General features: G+C 39.7%; 1 pseudogene; it reads right to left on the reverse strand.

The window, feature by feature from the left end:
• Positions 1–8649: 8649 nt before the first annotated feature.
• Positions 8650–9287, reverse strand: LOC103738669 (annotated as a pseudogene).
• Positions 9288–9662: the final 375 nt, after the last annotated feature.

A 9662-nucleotide genomic window follows, 5' to 3' on the forward strand; every position in this document is an offset into this window, starting at 1 on the left:
TGACTAGCAATAATCAGATATATAGAGACTAGAAATGCATGTGCAAACATCTTAGTGTTAATTGCATTAAAAATGAATTTTTCTGTATAAAACTGGGTATTTTAATAATGAAATGGAGATCTTTTTTAACGGTTAAAACCTCATTCAATTTTATGTCTTATAGGGCTTATACTGAGTACAATATTGTATAACTGTATTAATTCAACTGTAAACCTAAAAAAATTTAAAGTACAACTATTTTTCAAAAATATTTTATTATTTTTATTTTATGTATATGTGTGTATTGCCTGCATGTAGGTAAGTGCACTCGTGTCATGCAGTGCCTGTGGAGGACAGAAGAGACTGTTAGATCCCCTGGAACTGGAGTTACGGACAGTTGTTAGCTGCCATGTGGGTGCTAGGATTCGAACCTGGGACTTCTGCAAGAACAGTCAGTGTTCTTAACCACTGTGCTATTTCTCCAGCCCCACAACTGTTTTTATTAATTAAATTTGACAATATTATACATAATCCCCATTTTTTTAATTTTATGGGTACATGCTTTGTGAAACCTAATATTCATTCTATGTGTATTTTTCTTTTTTCCTGTGCTGTCCATCATTTATTAATTTTGAAAAATGATTTTATTGATTTGAAGTTACAGTTGTAGAACTTAACCTTGTATATTACCCACATATTATAAACATTTTCCTTGATTTTTGCTTTTTACATTTGTGGTTTTCAGACATACACATTATTATTAGTACGACTCCACCTACATCTCCCTGCTAGATATGAAACTCAGGGCTTAGAGCATGCTTGGTAAACACTGTACCACTGAACTATGCCCCTGCCTCGTCCCCTCTCCCTCCAGCACTGAATGCTATTTTACACAGCTTTATTCCTTGGTACAAAGCTGAAAGAGTCCCATCTAATCTACCTCTTCTGCCACTTATTTTTATCCCATTATTTTTTAAAAAATATTTTATTATTTTATGTGTATGAGTGTATTGCCTGCATGTGTGTAAGTGCGCCCGTGTCATGCAGTGCCCTCAGAAATCAGAAGAGGGCATCAGACTGGATCCCCAAGAACTGGAGTTACAGATGGTTGTTAGCTGTCATTCCCCCATTATTTTTTCTATAAACTTAAAGAAATTTTATTTATTTTTAAGTTTATGTGTATGAGTGTTTTGCCTGTCTCTTTGTAAGTGCCATGTAGTGCAATGCTCATGGAGACCAGAAGAAGATAGTGGATACCCTGGAACTGGAGTTATGGATGATTGTTAGCCACCATGTGGGTTCTGAGAACCAAACCTGGGTTCTCTGAAAGAACAACCAGTGTTCTTAACTACTGAGCCATCTCTCCAGTCCCTTTTATCCTATTCTTCTGTTTTTCTAGTATCCTGACAGATCCCTACCAAAATGCTTTGAAAACATCAAACAAATGAAAATTTGTAGTAACTACCCACTTAACATTTGTCTCAACTACTTGCTAAAATCACGACCCTCTAGGACTCTAATCTGTATATCCTTCATATCTCTGAACTTCTGGTAATTTAGCATAATGACATGCTTCTTATAATCTCACCAGAAGTATTGGATCCCACAGATTCTGATTCAATTAGCTGCCCATGCATGCACATTATTTTAACCTCTAGAGTTGTGGAAACAGTTACCTCCTTCAGTATAGCTGGAGGGGCCAAGAATTGCTGGCAGTTGGTACAATTTGGCAGTGTTGTTGCTATCAAAGAAGAGATGAGTAGAAGATAGGGGTAGGGATAGTGGCTTCAGTAACCACAGCTGTTTACTATTTCCACCTTAAAGGCAGTGTCACCTTTGAGAGAAGACCTGCATGAACTCCACTTGCTTTCTCTGTCCTATGGCAGTCTTTATTGTCCCCATGGAGAAGGCTGCTTCCTTGATCCTGTCTAGTATGTGTGTGAGTTTACAAAACCTGCTGAGGAATTTTTTTCACACATTCACTGTTAATTTTTCTAAAATATTTATTATTTTTATTTTATGTGTATGCATGTATTGCCTGCATGTAGATAAGTGCACCCATGTCATGCAGTGCCCGCAGAGGTCAGAAGAGGATGTCAGATGCCCTGGGACTGGATTTACAGACAGTTGTTAGCTGCCATGTGGGTGCTGGGATTCGAACCTGGGTCTTCTGCAAGAACAACCAGTGTTCTTAACTGCTGAGCCATCTCTCCAGCTCCAATTCACTATTAATTTCATCTAATGAAATGTTAATCTCTTGGTTTTTCTTTGGTTCTTTTTTGAGATAGCATTGGCCTATGGAGTTCATCTGTTTCTATCCTTCTACCTCAGCCTCCCATGTCCTGGGATAACAGAAGTGTGCTTCAGGCCAGTTCATTTCTATTGCAGTCATTTTGTCCTTGACTCTGTTCCAAGGTCCTGGGTGGGGGATATCCATCTGCAAGGCCTCTCCTGTGCATTCCACCCACAGCCCTGCTCAGAGCCCTGCTCTCTGGGAACTCACCTCCCTAGTAGGGGAAGGCCATGGGTGGCCTTAGTAGAAACATTGTTAATACATCATCGCCAACATTCAGACAATGTGCCCACTGTGTATTTCTGCAGTGGACAATATTGCAAAATTCCTTTGACCAAGAAAATTTGCTAGTGTCTGCATCATTGTACCCTGAGATAACTGTTAACCTTCAAAGTGTTACTATGCTGAGATTTGAATATGTTGCTTTAGTTTTTTAAAAATGTATCTTAAATTATTTGTGATTCAGGGTTCTTTCACATGCTTAAGCCCTATGCATTTTTCATATCCTCTATGAAAAATGAATTTTTAAGAGTTCATGTAAGATGCTAATTTTAAGAGAAGTGCTTTGTCACTAGGAATATAGCTCAGTGGCTTAGCATTTGCATAGCACAGTACCCAACTGTGAAAAAACAAAGAAAAAGAAAAAAAGATAAATAAAACAACAGAAATGAATGTAAAAAAAATTCAAATGTTTTTCATGGAACATCATGTCAGCCACATACTCCCAGCGTTTCTATCTGTAGGTTTTATAATCTGGGAATGGCCGTAGTCATATACTCTGCTCTCTGTCCTGGATAAACTGCCATCATGATTCAGCTCTAGAGTTAGCCCATCTCAAGGTTCTCCTTGGTATATATCATTTGAATAAACAGTTTACTACAAATCACGTTAATTTTTTTTTTCATTTCACATCATGATCCCTTGAGTTGAATATTTCTGAGCAATCCCTCCACTAAGATTCCAGACATGGACAGAGCACACAGATCTCCCTATTTGGGAACCACTGTTATATCATACATCAGGCAAGTCCTACTCCTGACCATGTATTTTGATGTCTCTTTGCATGCTGAAGCTTGCAGGCTTTGATTCTTAGAAGCATATACTCAGTCTTTGCCACATGATTGTGCACTACATAAACCACAAACTCTAGAAGCACAATTTTAGGGAGAGTAAAAGTTTCTTTGCATCTTCAAAATTCAAACAAAGGGTTCTACTACAAATACTACAACGTAAGATGCGAGAAAGAATTAAATTTAGGAAAAAGTATGTCTCTATTTGGAGAAGATATGGGGGAAGAGAGAGAGAGAGAGAGAGAGAGAGAGAGAGAGAGAGAGAGAGAGAGAGAGAGAGAGAGAGAGAGAGAGAGAGAGAATATGAAAAAAACCCGACAGCTATAGAGTTTGGTTTTCAATGATGCATGTACTGTTTAGGTAGGACACAGGCTAGTGTAAGAAGGTAGCAGAGATACACTAACTTGATAAAAGATGAAGTTTTTCTACCTATCTTGGTTAAGTTTAGGTCTGGTTTAGTAGCTTGTCTGTGTTGCAGACCTAAGCTTAAATGTTACTTTTGGAGCCAGGCATATCCCTTCAATCTCAGCAGAGGCAGGTGGATCTCTATGACATGGATGGCAGTCTGGTCTGCATAGCAAGTTCTAGACCATCTGGGGTTACATGGAGACTCTATCTCAAGAAAACAAACAAAAGGTTATTTTTGGGTGTCTAGTACTCCTAAGGATGGTTAAATTTACTTTTGTTTCTCATCTTTCCTGCTGGAGACACTAAGAGGAATGATGAGGATTGGAAATCATGCATACTAGTGGATTTCACACTGTTTAAGTATAAGCAACTTTCTTACCTGGGCAGGAGGAAGTGCAGTTGCGAGGCTGAGGCAGCATTGGAGAAAAGGATTCTTATTACTCTCCTGCCTGCATGGTGCTACCTTTAGCTTCAGGGTCTTACAGTTGAAGAAACAGTTTGCCCAGAGAACAAAAAAAGTTTTGCTTTGTGTGTGTGTGTGTGTGTGTGTGTGTGTGTGTGTGTGTGTGTGTGTTTGCTTGATTATGTGTGTTTTCCTTCAGGAAAATAGGAAATTCTAGGGCAGGGAAAGGACTGTCTTTTTGAGCCCTAGCTCAAGGTCTAATCTCTATAAGACCCTATTTGCCCACAGTATATTTAAAATGAATCCTATTTTTAGTTAAGAGATTTGTGCTCTTTATTTTTTTTTTTCTTATTGCCCAGGAGCTAAGATACAGTCAGGGCTCCTGTCCACTACTGGTGCTGCCCAGGGCGTGACCATAAGTGGGCAGACTTAGGGAAAGAGACACCCCAGAAGAGGAGAGGCTGTGGTTGTGGCCTGCTCAGCATCACAGGGCGCTGAGAGAAAGACCATGAATTGCAGCCGTGTGAGAAGCAGGGGCAAAGGCTGGGCTGAGTAGGAGGAGCGTGTCCAGGGGACTGGCACACATCTCACGTGGGGCGAAGTGGGCAGTAAGTCCTAGTCATCAGCAGTCCCATCCCACCCACATTAGCGGGTGCATCCCTTATCCAGCCAAGAACTACAGCGTGGAAAGTGCTGCTCCCAGAGGGAGACTGGAAAGACCTCTCTGGATACTTGTGTACAGGCTCAGAACTCACCAATACAGACTTCGGAGAGCTGCATCTTTCTAATGTGGTAGGGACTTTTTCTTGCTGTTATGTGACTAAGGACAGGCTTCTTTTGTTCATATATACCGCGGGGCACTTGGGTAGATGTGAGTTCCTTGAGTGGTCTGGTCAGTCTTCCAGGTTGGCTGGCTTTTTCCACCTTTTTTTTTTTCCATGGGCTGTGGGCAGAAAATTGATATGATCTTCTGATGGATGTAGGTGCTTGACTGTTTCCTGACCCTTAGATGGCAGTCTTTCTCAATGCAGAGCCTGTACATGCCTTGTCCTGCCCTAAAAGTTTGAACAAATAAGGACGACGAAGACAACAAAATAGTTTGCAGTGCCTCTTTCTGGTGAAGGGCTTAATTTTTTTTTAAAAACTTGAAAGTTTTTATTAAAAATAGCGGTGTGCTGGCTTGGAGATGGAGATGGAGCTACCAACTTCTGAGAGCCCCTCCAGACAATTCTCTGCGTCTGGACCGAGGTCTTCTCTTTTTCAAATTGGCCTTAATTTAGTGGGGCAGCCTAGGTACCCTATTCTTTTCCCCTTCTTGTTTTAGAGTTTATGAACATATATCAGTATGTGCTTTCAGACTAGATTTTATTTTATCTCATTCTGGAAATTTTCTGTGACGTGTATTAATGAAAATAATTTTTACCCACAGTTCCATCACCCAACGATCATCATTAATTATCTTTTGTGATAGTTGCTTCAGAGGTTTTCTCATCCATATAGGTACATTCAAAACTGAGTTCTTTGGTCTGGAAGAGATAGTTCAGCATTTAAGAGAGCTTGGGGGTTTTGCAGCGGTCATAGGTCATAGGTTTGGTTCCCAGTACCCATGTGGCAGCTCTCAAATGTATGTGACTCCTGTTCCAAGGAATCCAACGCCCTCTTCTGGCCTCTTTGTGCGCTCTTTGGGATATATAAGCATATGCAGGCAAAACACTCATACACATCAAATAAAAAAAAATCTTTAAACAATACTGAGAACCATTTGCATCTTTGCACTAAAGTCTTACAAAACAAACTCATATGGAATCATCACAATGAATTTCATTAACTGTACAGTCACTATATGTGAAAACCTCACATATTTAGCATGCATTATCTTGTCTTAGTAATGGGCTGAAGAGCTCTTTAACATTTTTCTTTAAGTATGACAATATTATTCAATAACTGATATAGAAAACAGAAAGCAACGTCTATGTAAATCTTAAAAGTATTTTTTTTTCCTAGGGACAGGCGCTTTTTAAGTTCTGCTTTTTCCCCTCTGACCAGGACACCCAGAGAACAGTTTCTAGTATTGTGTTCCCAACATGGGCATCTGTTGAATACAGGAACATGTGTCATTGCTTCTGGGTGGCTTTGTTTATATATGCGTTGTTTCATAATACCCTGCAGTGTTAGCAGTTTCCTACGTGGTTTTTCCTTCCACTTTCTTCTAGACAATATTTGTCATTGCACTTTACAAAAATTCTTTTGCTTGCCATTTGGCATTCTTCCTTAATGTGTCTTTTAGCTCATTCTTGGAGTTTGGGACAGAAAAGCAACATCTAAACCAGTGTGTTATCTAGAGACGAACAGACCAGGGCCATTACTGAACCTTGGTACTCTTCCTTCAAGTGCCCTAATGCCATCAGTAACTGACTCCACATATGTGTTTCACTGTTTCCTCATGTATAAAGTAAAATTGGTAATAATGTCTGTTTCAGGAGGGTGCTGGTCTATAGAAATAGCCAAGAGGTTAGTTTGTGTCCTGGCAATAGTAGTTTCAATATTATTTTTATTGTTTTCTACAATATTTACTGCAATGTATGGTAGGTACACTGTATGTGTGTGTGTGTGTGTGTGAAAGTCTTGGTATACAGTCTTGGATAGCCTATGTAATGTTGGCCTATGTAATCTAGGTTAGCTTTGAACTCCCAGCAGTTTTTCTTAGCATCCCCAGGGCTGAGATTATAGGCATGCACCAGTGATACTTGTGGATATTGGGGTTTGGTGGATACCTGCTGGGATTTCCAGGTTCTTATGTCCCAGGACAAGGACTTGGACAGAGAGATACCAATAGTAGCAGAAACAGAGATAGTTTATCAAGAAAGAATATACTTCCAAGGGAGGAAGTAGGTTGGAGCTGGGAGGAAGATTAGAATCCTAGAAGACTGAGATTTTATAGGTCATGTGTATAGTATGGGCTCTTTTGTTCACCTTCTATTCTTTACACATGCACCTTGGTGGTATGTGTGTGTAGTATTATTCCAGTCTTCCTCTCTGCAACTGATTTATTTCATATGCTAATTTAAACCCAATGTGTAAGGCCTTTTGAACCTCACTGTCTACCTTCCTGTCTCACCACAACATCCTTACCATCACATCTGTTTTTAGCTACAGAGTTTAGAGTTTTAAGCAAATTTTAAAAATTTATCTAAATAAGATATTTGTTATGTCTACGTATATGTGCGTGTATGAGTTTATGTGCAGCACATGCTTGCAGGTGCCTTTGGAGGCCAGAGCGTTTTTAGATCTCCAGAAACTGGAGTTACAGGTGGTTGTGAGCCACCTGATGTGGTTGCTGGGAACCAAATCCAGGTCCTCTATAAGAATAGTAAATGCTCAGAACATTTGAACCATCTCTCCAGCCCCTTAAGCCAACTTTCTTGAGACTGATAAAAGACATTCTTTAAAAGTATTCATAGCTGATTTGCACTCTTTGTTTTTTTTTTAATTTTTTTTGTTTATTTATTTTTATTTTATGTGCATGAGCGCTTTGCCTGCATGTATCTGCCTGTACCACATATATGCAATGTCCACAGAGGCCAGAAGAAGGTATCATATCCCTTGGAACGGCAGTTACAAGTATTTGTTAACTGCCATGTGGCTGCTGGGAACCTAACCCTAGTCCTCTGTTAGAGCAGCCTGTGCTCTTAACCTCTGAGCCATCTCTCCAGCCCCTAATTTTACTTTTCTCAGACAGGGGCTCATGTATCCCAGGCTGCCCTCCAACTGATCTTCCTGACTTTACCTCCTGAGTCTGGTATGCATTCTTGGGCTTCCCATTTCTGCCTACTACAGTAAAAGCACAATGTAATTTCAAGGTAAATCAGTGAAGGAAGTGTGTGTGAGGAAAGCACATAGATAGTCTTTGAGTATTCTTGATTCTTATTTTGTCATCATTTATTAACTCAAAATATTTAGATTGTTTTTAAGAGTTGTAGGTGCAGAAATTAACCACCATCTGTCATATACATGGAAAATTCTTTCCTTTTTAAATTTTTTGTGGCTTTCAGATGAATAGATTATTTTTCTGTAGCCAAGTGTCTTACCCCATCCAATATAACCCAGACTTCTTTGAATACTGAGCATTCTTTTACAGAGCCACACTCCAGTATCCCCCATTCTTTTTTCGTGCAAATCTGAAAAGGTTCCCCTTGATCTACTTCTCCTGTCATTTACCTTTAATCCCCATTCTTCCCTTGTGTTTCCAGTATACTGAGTAAACTCCCCACTAAAATGCCTTGAAGATACCAAACATATAAATTCACAGTAGCTAGACAATCTAGGATTGCCTTCTCCCACCAACTACTTGGAAAAATCTGAGAGGGCTTCCCATTCCCTACAAAGCTAATCCTTCCAGGATTCTAATGTAAATGAATTTGTGGTAATTTAGCATACTTACATGCTCTTCTCCCCCCTCCTCAATCAATAGAAGTCTTTTATTGCAAAAAGAGTTCCTATAATCCGAAGTCTTGTTTCTGGAGCTGGATAACTGAGGTCATATTCACAGCCTGCTGCACTGTTCCCTTTTCAGAAACATAGATACAATCCAAACAATTTTTGATATCCTTGTTTTAAACCATTGTGGCTTGTTGAATCAAAGCTGCTGAATTTGAAACAAGTTCAGTATCATTCCCTTTAAAGATTAATTCACCCTTCAGGCTTGAGAAACAGAACAAGCAACACCTGTCCTCATCCAAACCCTGCCGGTGTTTTTTTTTTTTTTTTTTTTTTTTTAACCCAAGAAATTTTGTATTTCAACTAGAGACCCAGTCTCCTGAATAACGACATTGTTGGAAAGTGAGCATACACAGACCTCATCTTGTAACAGAAGCCCAGTGTAATACCCTTGATCATGTTCAGAACGTGGCTACAGACAGCACCTACAATTTCCCCAGATAATACCTTTTTGTTCCCTCACCATTTGTCAACCTGCAGCCTCTTCTTCTTTGCAAGGAGACTGAGTTCTACATTGATGTGACTGAAGTCCCTCTGGAGTGTTCCTCTGGAACCCTTCACAAGAACTGCATCTTTTTAGCATGATGTTGACATTTTCTGGAATGTCAACAGTATGATTCCTGAGGATCATTTTCATTCTTGCAGTAGATGCAGCAAAGAGCTTACATAGTCTTCTGTAATTTCCGTACCCCTTTGTCTTCCCAGAAATGGTGGAAACCCCCTCCCCCAGAGATTCTGATTTAATAAGTCATCCATGCATGCACATTATTTTAAACTCCAGGCATGAAGACAAAGATAAAAGCTGTGGAAAGAGATCTCTTTATGATTGATGCAGGGGCTAGAAGTTGCTTGGCACAGGTGTGAGTGGGGCGTATGGAGGAGCAAGTAGGGGAGTCATGGGAGAGATGAGAAGACATAGATGAGAGTAGTGGCTTTACTAATCATAGTTGTTCTACCATTTCCACATTAAAGAGGATGTCCATATCTGCACAGAACTGCTTTACTTGCTTTC

The sequence above is a fragment of the Nannospalax galili genome, unplaced genomic scaffold, assembly GCF_000622305.1.
Source record: "Nannospalax galili isolate Female #2095 unplaced genomic scaffold, S.galili_v1.0 scaffold1759, whole genome shotgun sequence".
NCBI classification, from domain to species: domain Eukaryota; kingdom Metazoa; phylum Chordata; class Mammalia; order Rodentia; family Spalacidae; genus Nannospalax; species Nannospalax galili.